The sequence below is a fragment of the Parasteatoda tepidariorum genome, chromosome 6 (assembly GCF_982258835.1).
Source record: "Parasteatoda tepidariorum strain Cologne lab strain chromosome 6, Ptep-v5.0, whole genome shotgun sequence".
Lineage (NCBI taxonomy): Eukaryota > Metazoa > Arthropoda > Arachnida > Araneae > Theridiidae > Parasteatoda > Parasteatoda tepidariorum.
Window position 1 is genome coordinate 53956734 of NC_141760.1, and position 17640 is coordinate 53974373.

General features: G+C 28.9%; 1 protein-coding gene and 1 non-coding gene across 2 annotated transcripts in view; one reads left to right on the forward strand and one right to left on the reverse strand.

The window, feature by feature from the left end:
• LOC107453167 (uncharacterized) overlaps positions 1 to 17640 on the reverse strand; it is a 175894-nt gene that overhangs the window by 134327 nt on the left and 23927 nt on the right. The window lies entirely within an intron of this gene.
• Positions 11976 to 12047, forward strand: TRNAW-CCA (transfer RNA tryptophan (anticodon CCA)). The gene has a single exon. It is a non-coding gene; the product is annotated as a tRNA-Trp (tRNA).

Genomic DNA, 17640 nt, shown 5'->3' on the forward strand with positions numbered 1-17640 from the left:
TTATTTTTTAAACGTCAAATCATCCGGTCTTACCCCACTAGTGTGCTAAAACATGACACATGGTAACTCTACGAGAAATTTCGAAACATTATAATTTCAGTGAAAAGGTATCAGATATTTTTATTTTATCTGACAGTTCAAAGAGTAACATGCATGTAATTTATATATGATGTAGTCAAGGAGGTTCTTAAAGAGGAGGAGAGAGGGAGGGACAAATGTTCAGAACCTCGGGACTGCTGAAATTTAGATCAAATTTCCTTTTAAAAAATATAGCGTTTATTTTTTTAAAGAGAAAATTGCTGAGAATTTCCTTGCATCTATATAGAAACTACTATTTCGTATAAAGGGTCTTAAAAAACTCTGCAAAGAATGGAAATAAGGCATTTTGTGCTCTTAGGAAGTGTCCCGTAATAAATGCTTTAGTTAGATTCGCAAATCCTTTTTCAGTCTTAGATATATCTTCTTCTTCCACTGCACCACAGCTTTCATGTGTCCACATATCATATAGACACATATCATCATCTCGAGGTAAGACAGAGTAGTACCCATTCTTGCCTCTATAGCAGAGGTTATCGAATCGAAAATAACAGAACAGTGCTACTATTGGACTACATCCGTATTGTTTGTTAGGGTCTGAATCTTTAGTAGACGTATAATAAGCTAATAGTAACTGCAATGACCAATGTATAAACGTGCAAACTTATAATAATTGCAATGACTAATAAATAAGGCTAGTTTAGAAACAAAAGAACATTAGACAGTTAACATAGTAAAACAAACTTATCTACGCAGATACCATGAATTAATCAGAAACAACAAGCCAATATAGTAGGCCATTCTTTTTTACTCATAAACAATATTTCAGAATTTCTCCGCTAAAAACGGAACCAATTTCAACACAATCGAGGTACCCTGTGTTATCCCTCTACCCAGTCTTATCCCCATTCTCACCTATTTGTTTTTTTTTTTTTTTTGCTTTTTAATTAAATCATGCTATTTATTTAAATAATAAAGACTTTTTAACCTGTTGAATAAATGAATCGCCGGAAAAGAATTAGTGCAGCCTACTTCCCTGGAGCGATATCTATCCAAAAACACAATTTTGCTATTTTAATTTTATATAAAAATTTTTACATTAAAAATAATATTGCATTTAATTAATTAGTTCTGAAAAGAAAACCACATGGATGCACATACAGGTAAACTATACCGTAAAAACTGCGATGTAATTTATGTTCCAATTTGGTGTTAAACAACCCAAATAGTTGGGTGACGGAACATTTTCCTTTAAGTTAACACCAAATCGAATGTTCATGCATACTTTAAAGGGTGTAGTTTAATCTAAATACCAAAAAAGAAGAATGCTCATACTGAACTCACGCGCATTCGCAACGTTCGAGAGTTATTTTCGTTTCTAAAAATGCCAAACTTGACGTATTTTGGATACCGTCAATAGATTGTCTACGCTTAAGTACGAAATTACAAGAACTTGTCGGTTGTTATCTTGCAAGCTGCTCTACCGAAATGAAAGTTGGTCATTATGAAATTTAAGTATGTTTTAATTGCGTAATAAGATAAATTATAATTTAGTTTTTAAATATCTGTCAGTTGTATTAAAGAATTTTATTATGCTTAATTTTAACCACTTCTGTTTTGTTAGGCCAAATTCAAATTCGTCATAATATTCTCTACATGGGCAAGCATGTTTACAAGTTATTTTACTTTAAGCATTTACATGCGTATGCATCCCAATCTAATTTTTCTTACTTCAAACTTTATTGTAAAAATAACTTTATTGTAATAACTCTAAAACTGTATTGTAATAACAGTTGCTATAACTGTCATAATAACTTTGAATATCATAACTTATAGTTATTATAAACTTTAGTGCTACTGACCACTAGCAACGATGGCAACTTCTATGCGCTTCTAAGTTGTATGAGGGAGCATTCTTGGTATTTCACGACCCCTAGCGCTGTCCTTGATGATTGATTATACTAAAAGTTACATCTAGCGTTCTTCCTCTACACCACTTTTGTTGTAAAATAGTAGCAACCATTTTTGCTAATACTTTTTTTCCATTTGTTTTATTAGAATAGTCCACCATTTCGTTTTATTAAAACAGTTACACTAACATTTTTTTTCTTGCTTATGTAGGTGCACTAGGTATGATGTGAGATGTATGTAGCCATCGAATGGAAAACGGGTAATATTCCCGGAATATAATTCCTTTATCCACTTAAATTTTTTTTACTTTAATTTTTCTATCATACATTTTAAAGATTTTTATTTTTTTATTTTAAAAAACTGACAGTTTACTAACATTTCAGACTACGCAGAGCTTCGCAAATACGCACAGAGTTTAGAAATTAAGTAAGTTCGAAGTTTTGTGTTGACTGCAGGCATTTTATTTTTAAGAAAGTACAATTTTTAAGATATACCTGTATACACATCTGGATCTGACATTGCTATCTAAACGAGTAAGTTACTATTGTCTGTGTTTTTTTTAAACGCTGATTCCAATGAGACCAATACAGCGCCGTTAAGAGTAAGAGATTAGAAGTTATTAAGATTTTAAGTATAAACTACTCATCTAATATCTCAATTTAATATAGTTTTGAGGTCAATGAATCTAAGGTTTTTTAATGGCTACTCTGTTGGAAATTTCTCGAAAAAAAATGGTTAAATGATAGTTTAGTTAATTATTACCTTATCATATTCAAACAAAACAGTCAAATAACCATAAATAAGACGGTATGCAAACTGTTAACTGTGAGAAAAACCGTTTATTAACTGCTTACACTTAATACGGTTTAACAACCAGAATTTTATCTCACCAACTAAGCCTATCGAATGAAACCACTTAGTTTAACAGCAAAAATATTATAGCCGAAAGAGACAATACTTTTTTTAAAAAAAATCTCGCCTATAAAGAAAAAAGGTACCACTGAAATTTTTTGAAAATAAGGGTTTATACTTTATAAAAAAAGGGAGGAAAAAACATTATGAACTCATTCGATTTGAATAGTAAACCTATGTTTGCCTTTATAGCGTGTGATTTCTTTTCTAACGTGCAATATTGACTGATGTAACTGTGTCTTATGAATTGCAATAAAATGTGTTAAAGATACCATTGCAAATAGTAATACGTAATTTACACTATTTCAATTATACATTAAACTTATTATTAATTCTAATGAATTATTCAATAAAAATATTAATATTAAAGAATTAATGAAGAAATATTCTTGAGGAGTATAAAGAAAGAGAGAAATTGAAAGAAGAGAAAGAAGAAATTGACCATTTGAAAACAATGAAATAGTATTTCAGAGAAAAATGTAGTTTTTAAGCAAATTAAATTAAATATTTCAATATTTTTAAATCTATTTATTTTGGTGCATCAGAAAATTGCGTAGTACAATAAAAATTTGTCACTATATGCGTATTAGCTTTATCTGTGAAAATGATTAAATTTACTATCCAATTTTATAAACTGTTATTAATTAACAGTAATTTCACACAATAATAAAAGAGAAACTTAAAACTGAAAAAAAAAATAATAATATTCTAATATTAATTCTCTAAAGTTTAACAGTTTTCTGTAGCAATATTTTATTTTCAATCATGATTTTAATTACCTGCAATATGGAGACATTACAATTATTTATTGCAGGTAGCTATGACAACGAATTGCGGCGTCTATCATGCCGCCTTTCAGTCTCTTGAAACCCCCTGTTTTTTGCAAGTGGTAAGAGCCATATTTTTTTGCTGGTTCATTCCCTGCATCGTTCCCCACCCCACCATAGCACTAATCCCTTCTATCCCCCACCCCTCGAGTCAGTCCCCTTTCTTCCCTAGGGGGCCATAAATATAAAATATTGCTGTATTTTTAGTTTTTAAGCCATAACTCATGAATCAGGAATTCTCAGGTGGAGATGGAATTATTATTTTCATCTTCCTCCTCCTTTTCTTTTATTTTGAATTCAAAACTATCATTAAGAATTTAATATTAGTTTAAATAAGCAAAATGGCTTTTAAAAATTAAATATTTAGGGTTAAGACTCCATTACTTTCTTAAAAAGTAACACATTCCACATTTTATCCTCCTTAAGTAGTTTGTTCTGTGTGGTAGTAGCGAGTGGTGCAATAAACGCTATATTCGACAAAGTTTTTAAAATTTTTAAATAAGTGAGTACCTTATGTGATATGCAAAAGCTAGAACTGTTTTCTATGTAATACTTGCATTATATCTGCATAAATTGTACTTTAAACAGTTGCTGTCATTAAAAAAAAAAAAAAGTTTTTTTCAAAAATAATTATCGAATGAGAAATGTGAGTAGTTTATCCGGCGATTCAATTTCCTTACCCTTTAACACTGCTTTTATTTATTCCTAATTAGAAATCTGACATACACCCAAAAAATAAATAAGAACTAATTTTTTATGTTTTTTTACCCTCCTACGTTTTTCCATTAAAAGAGCGTGAGAGAATTTTAAATACGAGTTGTATTAACTGGACTTTTATTTATATCATCTGCTTCCTTAAATATTCTTAATATCCTACAGATAGAGAATATATGCTTGTATTTTAATAATACATTAAGAAAATACCATAAAAAGTTCCAACTTTTGTGCGTCATGTTTTGGCTATGTTGGTTCGGTTTTTTTTTTTTTTTTATGTTTTCATCTTCTCAGTGAATTTTTACATTTTTTGTCGTTGAAATGTCTTTTTAACCTAAATACACGTGCAATAATATATTTACATCATATTTTTGTAGCACAGATAAAAGAAACTACTACACGAGTATTCAAAAATATTGAAAGATTATTGTTTTTCGAAATTGTTCTTCTTGCTTAATGCTTTGATGAAATTATAAGTGCCAGCTGTTACGTAAATGAGATAAAGGAAATCTTTAGCCAATTCTCATCTCTATTTACTCATATTTTATTACAAATTACTATAAAGGCAACTTTCATTATGCATTCTTTATACCCGAAGTAATCTTCACACGCAACTAAATTTATGAAATTCAGCATTTGACGACTTAGAAACACGCAATGGGAACTGAATATTTTAGCGATCGTTTCAATGATTTTAATGATCTCACTGCAAGTTATAATGGTTCATTACTTAAAGCTGTAATTATGTTATAAAGGTTTGTGTACAATGCGCATTATCAGTGGGTTATGTTTCAAATGGTTATGCAAAGCGAAAAATGAATTATGCTGCAAACGAGCATGATGTTTCTCTTTCAGGGCATTCATAAACAGAGAATAATTTTATTCAAAGTAAAAATGTTCAACTGAAGAAGTGACTATTCATATTAAATTTCATTCTCTTCGCTCAATAAACAACGTCAATATTATGAATGCAAGCTTACAAAATTTGATTTCCAATTATATATCTATTCAAAATTAATGATTCAAAAATGCATTAGTATAAAAATTATTGCTCGAATTTTTTTATTTCTTTAACTTTTTTAAGTAAATAAATGTCTTGCCCATGTAAATCAATATTATTCAAGTCTATATATTTTAAATTTTGAATTCAGATCAGAAGACAAGGAAACACTTGAGTCTAATATCGATTTGACAAAATTTGATTTCCAATTATATATCTATTCAAAATTAATGATTCAAAAATGTATTAGTATAAAAATTATTGTTCAAAAGTTTTTTGTAATTTATTTCTTAAAGTAAATAAATGGCCTGCCCCTGTAAGTCAGTATTATTCAAGTCTATATATTTTAAATTTATAATTCAGATCAGAAGACAAGGAAACACCTGAGTCTAATATCGATCATGGAAAATGAACCCTTTGCATTTGAATGAAATTATCCATGCTTGTGTTAATAGAGAGTTATGAGTAAAAGGAGATTTAAAAAAATAATAATAAAAACACTCTTTTTAGGGTAACATTTTGTGATAATACCCTGGTTAAGTAAAATTCTTATCCATTGAGACCTTGCATAATTTTATTTATGCAGAAAACGTGAAATTCATTTCTTCACTTTTAATAATGTTTTAATTATTTAGGCAGAAATATAAGGAAGAAAAAAGAAGTACTGATTTTTTAATTAAAATACTTAATTAAGAAAAATAAAATACGATGATTCCTTTCAAAAACTGTTCAATTAAAATTTTTATGCATACTAAAATATTACAAGCTTTGCATCAAAGCTATATTTTTCTTTTTTTTAAAAAAAAATTTTTGACTTCTTTTTGAAGGATGAAGCTGGGGCAAGAAATATTAATTTCGTAAGTGTAGATTAAGTACGGTATTTTAAATATGTGATGAAAATTCATAAATATAGAATATAAAAATTATTCTTTGAACTAGTTTAAGGTTTCAATTTTATGATTATAATTGGTAACAATTGGATTGAAGGAATTAAAATATAGAATATAATGGATAGAATAAAATACGTTTTTCTCGTGAAAAGAAACTAATATTGAATAATGCTATTTTTACAATAACAATAAATGGGTATATGGGTATAATGGGTACAATCAGTTCATAAAGAAAGTAATTAAATACCAAATCATGTCCTCTACAATTTCAAAACGGACAAAAATAATGACTAATATTTTTTAGGAAAAAAAACCAAATTTATCAATATTCAATTAATGCTACTATGAAGGTTAACAAAAATCATGGTTTCTTTGAGAAAAGTTAAAAAAAATAATGGATTTTTTTTTTTTTTAAATTCAAAATAGATTTTCAAATTTCAAGTTATTTTTTCTTCAACAAATGGAAAGCTATAATTTAAAAGTTTTGTATCACTTTAACTCACAATGAGTACTTTTATTTTTTAGTCTATTTTGAATATCAAATAACAATTTGCGTACATTACCCTCACATTAGTTCTCAGGATAAAGCTTTTAATATCAATGAAATAAGACTTTTTAAAAAAACTCACAAGGCTAATGAATGTATTTGTAACAAAAAGATATTTCTATCACTTGCTTTAAATCAATGAATTTATTTCAAAAAAGAAATTAAATGATTTAAATCGTTTCAACCATACCCAATTGCCACATAGAAACAAATTGGGATCATCGAGAGTTCATAAAACGGGCAATTGAATACGGCCCCCACAGCATCCTTTTTTAGCTGCTTGGCAATGGATGCACAAGGAACAGATAGGAGTGAATGCGTAGCTATGACCAGTGGTTGTGTCTTGGCGACGGCCAGAAGGGATAGATTTTTTTTTTCATTTAATTTTTCTTTATCTCTTTCCTCCCCTCTCTTGGAGTGTGGAAAAAATGGATCACTAGCGGGTGGGTCCCGTATGAGATACAGCGATGTTATTAACGGCCCCGATTTATTTTTAAGTCACGTCCGATTGATTCCAAGAGAGATTTTGAGAAATATTTTAAAATGGGTGGGAAAAAAATGGAATAATAGATTCCCACCCCTGCTCAGTTATTCATTTTTACCTTATCATAGTGGGACATTGCATGACCCGCGGCTGTTTGTAGGAATTATCAAAAGATGTCCATCTTTCATTGATATGTAATGGTTCGCAGGTAAATTGATTGTCGTCAACTATCGCACTTGATGAACATTTTCCGCGAGTGAAACTATAATAGAAATGATGTACAACTCGTTAAAATGTTTTTGATAGTTCAATTGGAGTCATTTAGATAGTTCAATTGGATAGTTCAATTTAGATAGTTCAATTGGCTTCATTCAGATAGTTCAATTCAGATAGTTCAATTGGCGTCGTTTAGATAGTTCAATTAGATAGTTCAATTTAGATAGTTCAATTTAGATAGTTCAATTGGCGTCATTTAGATAGTTCAATTGGATAGTTCAATTTAGAAAATTCAATTGGCGTACTTTTCGCAGGCGAGAAGTACATAAATGATAACATTTTTATTTTATATTATATTTAATATCCGTAGTTGAACAGCCAACCCAATTTTTGGGTTTACGACTTCTAAGGTTCAACTTCGTAGCCTTGTAATTATGAATCCAATCCAGAAGATAAGGGAACTCCTGTATCAAGTATTGGGAGAAATTTTCCTCCGTGGAGGACTTTTTGATGGAGCTACCCCGTATTTGCGTTACATGGAGAGGAAGGTCACGAGAACCTTCCACGGTTAGCCTGACAATAAAGGGACTCTAACCCATGCTCCGTCTACAAGTGAGGATATTTCACGTCAGCACTGTGGTCGGTGCAAGCCGGATACGGATCGACCAGCCATCGCTGAGATTCGAATCCGGTTCAACTGATTGGAAGGCGAACGCTCTATCCCCAGAGCCGCGATGGCTCAAGATGATGAAGTTTGACGTAAACGTGAACGTAAAGAAATTTTTTTTTGTTAATTCATCTGCTTGACGTCATTTATGCACTTATCGCTGACCAAAGTAATGACTATGTTTTACATGCATAGTACATACGAGACACAGTCAGACATAATACGTATTATATACGAGAGGAACAGTTTAATTTGCGACAGACGTAAACGTAAAAATGTAAACACATTTTTAGTTCATCTTCTTGACGTTCCTCGTGCACTTATCACTGGCGAAAGTTATCACTTGGCGCGGGAGGTAGATACTTTGACTTGTATCAGACGTGCGTAAGTTCGTAAGTGCGTGAGTCAGTCTCTTTAATCACTTTTCACTAGCAAAAATTATCATTTTAAACAAAAATTGTGCTGTTTGACTTATATTAGTTTCAATGAACTGACTAAAACTTTTTTTTTTTTTTTATCAACAAGGCTGTCGTCATGTTCACGTATTTTTCATCGGCGAATATTATAGGAAAAGAGGATATGTTTGGTATCAGTTAAGACCTATAGTCATTTTTAGGTCTACCACATTAATGAAAGCACCCCATACATGAATGTTTTCTCAGTGTTTGTTGTTTTATTGTTATTCATCGGTGAAATTCTTTCCAGGATTTTATTGCCGGCTTAGGTGATAGGCTGAGTAATGTAGGCTACATAGATGTAGTCTGGGGAATATGGAGTTTCGTTTATCACAGAAAATCTACTTAGCATTTTTAATAGTAGGTTTACGTTTTTTTTTTAAATCTTCATCTGTGTTATATGAGACTTTATCCTAATATAAAAATTTAATAGCAACGATCTATAGTAGATAATATAGGTTCTCAAACAAGGGAGGGAATTTTTCAATAGGGCAAGATGCATGATAAACCAAAAAGTGTTAAGTCTCTTGTACTCTTAACAATATAAAATTAGAACTAGTTGGTTTTATTTATCAGTAAAATGGTAATTGAAAATATATTTAAAGCTAAAACACTTGATCTCAATAGAATAGGAATACAAATTTTGTTTGATACTTATTTGTTCATTTAAATAAAGAAGCAATTAACTCGATCCAACTGATTGGTTTTTCCTCGATTGAAACAGTTATAGATTGGATTTATAAGCCGTGAATGAAGGTACAGATTAAAGTTCAATTATTTAGAGAATTTAGGGGGGGGGGAAGAAACTTCTGGTATTCTCTATACCAGGGATGGCGAACCAATGGCACGTGACACAATATTCTGGGCACGCTACCTATCACAAAGTTCACTATAAAGCATATTAACAATTAAATTAAAATTCACAAAAAAAAAACAATTATTAACAAAAAAATTTACAATTAATTCCAAAAAACAATTAATAACCATAAAAAGCAAGCTAACAATAAATAACTAGCAAAAAAAATTTAACAGTCCTGCTTAAACTAACATCTTACAACCCAATAAAAGTTATTTGTCATCTAATCTGCAACAACAGAAGTCATACTGATGTTACTTTAAGTTGAATTACGCGTATAACTGAGACATTGCAAAATGTTTTTTTTTTATTAGTAAATAAAAGAGTTTTGAGTTGATAGTATTTAGTATTATTATTTTCCAAATAATCACGAAGTCAAAATTATTTGACGGCACGTCTATGACCTCATTAAACAATTTTTTGAAAAAATGGCACGTTGGTGCATAAAGGTTCGCCACCCCTGCTCTATAGTGTTTTATAAGAAGTAATAAAAATAAATTCCATAAAAATTACAAGAGTCTGCAGAAATCTTTAGGATGAATCTTTAAATTTGCGTCTGTCTCGGAAGGTTGTATATTCAAAGCATATTTAGGTCAAATATTTTAATCAAATTAAAATTATAAATTAATAAAACGTCCAAAGGAATTGTAAGCGCTTGTGTAATGATGTGTATAATAATTTTGATATCATCATGACAAATTTTACTTCCTCATAAATATCCTTTGAAAAAAAATATGATTCAACTTTGAAAGAAGATCTTTTTTCGAATGTATTTAAATTGCTCAAAAAGATACAATTCAAAAAGACAATTGTTGAAAAAGACACATTTCAAAAAGACAATTGTTCAAAAAAAATATTTCAGAATGACAATTGTTCAAAAAGACGCATTTCAAAAAGACAATTGTTAAAAAAGACACAGAAATGCTTTCTGTTAAGCTTTACTCTGGACTCGTTATTATTTTTCTGCATTCGTCGAATTATTTTCTGTATTGTACATTGCTTAAAATTATATTTTCTACGGTGTTCCCAAGAGTTCTGGAAAATTTAAAAATTTGTCAAATAGTAGATTTTTATCAAAATTGTAAGCATTTGCTCAAAAGAACAAAATGAGATAGATAAATTCGAAACTCAGCACAATCACGTGAATGGGACTCGTGGCATTTGACACCAGATCAGAAGGTTGCGTGTGTAAATCACCTCCGAGTCAATAATATTTGTTAGATTGGGATCAGAAATCAATATTAATAACAAGCATTTGTTCAATGATTATACATTTAACTTTTAAACTCACGAATAATCAATTAATACGTTTTTCTGTCCAGAATTTCCTTATTTATTGTATAACTAATTTATAATTTTGAACAAATTTGATTTCATTTTATTCATTAAAATATGCTCTATTGAACTTAATTATCGAATTTAAACTTTTAAAAATACTCATAATTTTAAAATTTAAAATTTTTAGTCAATAAATACTTGACTTAGTTAAATATGATTTTCAAACAAAATTTTAAAATGAAGTTTTAGGACACTAAGATATTTTAATTTATTTAAGAATATTGTTGAAAATCATGAACTTTTACAGAGAATAAGTTTCACATTAATTTGCATGAGAAACAAATAAGTATAAAGTAAATAAATATAAAATATAATATCATATTTTATTTATTTATTTTCATCATATTCGTCTTCAATTTATCACATTTCTCACAATTTGGTTTTATTTTCTAGTTACTTTAAAATATGGTCAATTAGCATTTCAATAAATTTTTTATCTATCCGGACTTATAATATTTTACATTATTTTGTAGTAACTCTATAATTCGGTCTAATTTTTCTGTTCTTCTAAAATATAGTATGTATGAATTTTTAAAAACTTGTCATAAATTTACCACTATCTTAATTTTTTTTTTCCTCTAAAATTTAGTCTTCGTTTTCAATAAAGTAAATACTTCTAATAATTCAAAAGGAAATAGTTACATTTTGAGAAAAGTAATTAATAAGAATTGAAGAAAAAAAATTTTAAAGTTGTTCAAACATCTATCTAAAGAGTTAAATACAAAGATAAAAGAAATAGAATTTCATTTTTTAAGAACAAAAATCAATTAGGAAGAAAATATACTTCGCTATTGCACAATTCTTTTTTTTTTTTTATCGTTTACTCATTCTTGTTTTATAGGCTGAAAACCATATTCTAAGATTTTTAATTTCTAAAACTTTTTTTTTTCCTTTTGAAAAATTTAAGATAAAAAGCATCTTCGTTCATTTTTATTACAATAGATGGCGCCTGCACAAACAAAATATTTTTAGAAATTCCGGATAATTTGAAAGAAAAAAGTGGCTTTATCTTTGAAATTTGCAATAAATTTTCATTGTAACTTGTCTCTTTAAATTTAACAAACTTCTTCAGGAATAAATATGTTACACATACAATAAATTATTAACATATATATTTAGCATGACTCGGTGGCGCAACGGTAGCGCGTCTGACTCCAGATCAGAAGGTTGCGTGTTCAAATCACGTCCGGGTCAATTATTTTTTTATTAAGAGTAAAATGTGCTGTTTGATTATTTAATTTTTTAGAAGAATAGAATATTCTACTAAAGCATTAATAAATTTGTTAGTTTATCCTTTTCGTGATTAGATTATTTTAATTTTTGCACTACTCCTTTGAAAAGTTTGCCTTTTATCTTTCGACAATATTTATTTTTTTACATACTACTTAAATAAATCTTAAAATAAGAAAGAGGATTTGTAATACATTCAAAAGATAATTTCAGTAATGCAGAATTAAAGTCGCAAAATGTACAAAAAAAAAATTTATGCCAAGAATTGATAAAGTAATAAAGAATTAATATTTAACGATGTTTTAAGTTTTTGTGATGAACCTGAAGTAAGTGAAACTTCAAATAAGTAAACTTAGCAATAATTATTACAAAACAGTTCAAGTCTTATTACATCAAACGAGGATAACGAAAATGTTCCTGTCTCTTTCTTATCACCTAAGAACATTTTTGCCCATTTGAATTGTATTTATTTATAATTATAATTTCTTTTTTTTTTTTCTTTTTTTAGAAATTTCCTCCGAAATTATAGCAATTTTCTTAATATTTGATAAGAAAATAAATTTAATAAAATTTTAACTTTTTCAGAAAGTTTGTATTTTGTTAAAATAAAAATTTTGACAAAGAAAAAATATTCTATTTCATTTTGCACAATTCTTAAATAAACTAACACATGTGTTAAAAAATAGAAATCAAAGTATATTGAAATAGTAATAATTAATAATTATAATTTTTAAAAAGACACAACTTTTGTACAATAAGAAATTTTGAAGCCAAATATTTCCCCAAGGCTACCTGAACTTCCCCCTGCATTTCGTTAGCGAGATCGGACATATTCTGCATTTCTTTATGCATTTTTCATGCACAACAAATTATTATTATGGATCTGAAACTTTCTACAAATAATTATTTAAAAACATAATTGTTCATGAAATTAAAAAAGTGTATACCGAAATTTATCAAATTCGCATGTTTTCCTTAAATCCGTTAATGATTATAAAGATTGGATTGTATTAACGATGTTCGTACCATTTTTTTTCAATCCTCTGGTATACCACAATCGAATACATAATGATTTAAAAATAAGTAAATAAATATTGGCGGAGCAAGTTAACAAGAAGGATGGGGGGAAAAAGAAAAATTAAGTGAATGGTTTTTTGATGGTAAAACAATTTTATGAAAGTCAAACCAATGAAATTCTCCATATCTAATTACACCATAGGTGTAATCAACAGTCATGTCAACAATAATGTAACAATAATGTCAGATATATAAACTAACTAACATTTAAAGACATACTTCAAACAATTTTCTATTATTTCCAGCATTATTATTGTTATTTATTGTGCTGTTTATGTTATGACGCTGATTAACTGACTAAATCGCCCATGAACTACCTACTTTTTATTAGTTAACGTGATTTTGCGAAGCTCTTTTGCCGTGGAAAATTAAAAAGCCCTAGTGTAACTGCCTTGCACTTGAAGCAAAGCTTTAATTTTAAACTATGCACGACCTTATGCAATGAAGAATTATCCGAGCTTTCAAATAGACAAATAACGTAAATAGTTTAAAAGCTATTATTTTTTTTAAAAAAATCAACAATTTGGCAACATTTTCCAACCTATATTAAAAAATTTTAAATTAATGCCTTATTATCTTTTTTTTTTCTTTGCAAATTTTTATAAAAAATTTTATTTTTATTGGAGTAAATTTTTGAATATAAAATTAGACCGAAAACAATATTTTTATTTTCTCAAAAATAAAGCTTTTCTCAATCTAGTTTCAAAACAATATAGAGGGCTCTGCCTGAATATAGGCTAAATTTACTCTAACAGTCATAAGTAACTGATGTAAACTCATAGCTGTTATGAAAATAACGTATCATTTTTTTTAAAAAAAGAATTAAATCATGCATCGAAAAATATAGTGGGTCGGTATAGAGGGTACCGACTCCCCTTAAAGTAAATCCCTCTAATAAAAATAATTTCCTCTGGAACCATGCACGTATATTTCAAGTCTTAAACCATTCTTAAATTTCACTCTCTTTGATGTTTATTCAAATTGCTTTATTATTCAGCTATCACAAGTCCTCTTTTACCCATTTCTAAAGAAAAAATACTTATGAATTACTCATGAATCAAAAACTATGTTTTACACATTACACAACCACAAAGGAAATGTTCAACATTTGCAGATCAGATGAGAATGACAAAACGAGGGACTATTTAGAACAATATATCAGCGTGTTGACAGCTAATACTTACAAACACAATTATATCTAATCAATACACCCGTGAAACAAGGGGAAGAGAAAAAAAAAGAGCCTGAGCATTCCTGTCTTATTTACTGATTGAGGTAACAGAGATCTAGGCGTCTTGGTAACGAGGTCGATACGAAGTAGACCGTTCCCTCATTAATATATTAATGATAATACCTTATGACCAAGACACAGTGTCACTAACCTTCGAACCCAATAAAAGCCGATGAGAATTTTGCATGTGCTCGTACACAGGATAAGGAAGGAGAATAATAAGTTACCTATCTTTCGTGTCAGAGTGCACTTGATTTCACTCTTTCACGTGACAATCTGTATTTCTCGTGTGGCATTCTTCAGGGAATATCAAATTGCGTCATTAACAATAAACAAATTGGCTTAGGAGGCTTTGTAAATACCAATAAAGATGGTTAAATTAAACATCAGTAGGGAACATCAAATTTATTGATTAGCGAAATACAAATCGGCTAACGTGGCTCAGTTAAACACTAATAGTAATGATTGATTAAATTACATCATGCAAAGAAATCATCTGCAATTATACTCACCAGAATGAGGAAAATTTTTCCTACAGTATTCGTTACATTAAATAACTTGATTAACGAAATACGAATCGGCTCATGGGGCTCAGTGAAATACTAATAGCAATGTTTAATTTACATCGTGTGGGAATATCATACACATTTATTTTCACCGGAATGAGGATAATTTCTTATACAGTATTCCTTAGGAAGCATCAAATTACTTGATTAACGAAATACAAATAATACTAATGGTAAGCGTTAAATTACGTCATGCGAAGAACCATACGAATTAATTAACCTTAATAAGGAATAAATACTAATGGTAGTAAATACTAAATAGAAGTAAAATCTAATAACAGTAAATACTAATAGCAATGGTTAAATTACATCATGAGGAGAAATCATACGCATTTATTATACCGGACAGAGGAGAGTATCTTCTGCGGTATTCGTTAAGGAGCATCAAATTACTTTATTAACGAAATACAAATCGGCTCATATGGCTCAGTGAATACTAATAGAAATAGTTAAATTGCATCACGTGGTGATATCACTCGCATTTATTCTCATCGGAATGAAGAGTTCTTCTGCAGTATTCATTAGGGAACATCAAATTACTTAATTAAGGCAATACAAATCATCTCATGTGGCTCAGTTAATACTAATAGCAATGATTAAATTATATCATACAGAGAGATCATGCGAATCAATTATTGGAATTAGGATAAGATAAGCTATCTTTCGCTTCATATTGACCTTCTTGATTTCAATTTTTCAAGTGACAACGTTTATTCCTTATGCTGAATTCTTTAGAAAATGACCAATTGTTTGATATGCTCAGAAATTAAAGCAATTAAAATTGCATAAGGACTCATGCTCAGAAATGTCGTCGTACGCTACTAGGAACGCTTCTGTATTATTACCTGTGCAAAAGCACACGAAAAAACAGTTTGTAATGTGAAAGCGCCTTTAGCCGCCTGTGGCGACATGGATATGGGTCCCTATGTAATTTTAATTCTGGTGACTTGCCCTAACTCCCTTAGATGTTTGTCGCAATATTTGCGTGATCTTCTGTTATATATAACGTTTTTAAACTTGTACATTTCGACAAAAAATGACCTGAAAATATAACTTAGAAAAAATTCCATAGCTTTAGGAGTAAAACTAATTTCAGATTTGAAATCAATTAGGCAATATCAAGAATTTATATGAATGTAACAAAAAAAGTTTAAAAATTTCTTGAGTTACTAATTTTTAATTTCCTTACATTCTGAAATATGTAACGTATTTAAAGAAAATATGCTTGAATACATAGGTATATTGAATATATATAATTTTATGCAAATTTATTCAACGTTTTTAAGCATCAAAAGACTTAACTTCTTTGAAGAAAATAAATCGAAATTCCGTCACTACAAATTATTTTTCAGTAACTCAAAATGAATTGTGCGAAACTTCAAGGTACCTAGAGCTTAGATTTAAAAAAAAACATACTTTACTTTTAATTTTCATAAATAAAAAAAAACTTCGTTAACTGCATTAGTATTTACTGCATATTGATTATTATATTTGTATTTGATGTATGCAAAATAAAGGCTAACCATTCCTAAATAGAAAATGACGTACTGATTAATACTGATGATAAATTATTTTCGGCAAAATACACAGTTTGATCTTTTCACTCTATATGGTAATAAACATGATTATTGCAACACGCTAGCGATACCGTTTTCGTTCCAATCAGCATGCAATGTTGAATTTTTACTCATTACTGAACCTTATAAAGAAATTGCGATGCTTATACTGGTATAAAAGCAAATTTTCCGAAGTTTTCAATTAAGTTGATGAATACTGATTTACTTAGGGTATGGTGTTTATTCGGTTAATATCTGCTAAAGTTTGGAATATTTTACTATGAAATATTTAGGGTGGTTCAAACCTCAAGCAGCGTAAATATTTATGAGATCTTGAGGGATCTGGTCGAGAACTTTAATCCAAAGTTAGCATTTTACCTTTCTTAAATTTCAAATAGTTTTGTGTTAGCATATCCTTGTGAACTTATTTGAAAATAAAAAAAATTTATCTTATAATAAATATTTAAAAAAAAAACTTTAACATTATCATCTCTATAAATTTTCTTAGCAATTTCTTTTTTATTATGCTGATATCTTACACTTATTTCTATTTATTTATTACAAATTTAATGAATGGTCAATTTTTTCATTAAACAACTTCCAAGACAGATTTGGAAAATATTATCCGAATTATTTGTTTGTCGTTTTTATTTGTTGGAATTTATTTGCATTTTCAAAATGGTAAATGCAAAAAAAGACATTTTAAGTTTTCATATAAACTGAATTACAATATATAATTATTTTAAACCGTAGAGGTTAAATTGAAATTAATTTTAAATGTCCAGCAGGTTTCAGTAGCATTCCGAAAACACTGAATTCAATAATGATCTGTAAAATCATTTCCCATTCCTTTGAATACTAAAGTAGATAAAAATAGATTTACGGTAGGATATCGAAAATACTGAATCTGAAAATAATCTATAAAACCTGTTTTTCATTCCTTTGAATGTCAACATAAAATGAATGCATTTCGATAAGATGCCGAAAACTTGAAACTGGAAAAAGATCTGTAAAACCCGTTTCTCACCACTCTGTATACCAATGCAGAAAAAACACATTTACGATAAGATACCGAAATCACATCAGCATTTGTTGAATCAAATTCAAAGCGTAATGAATGAAATAAA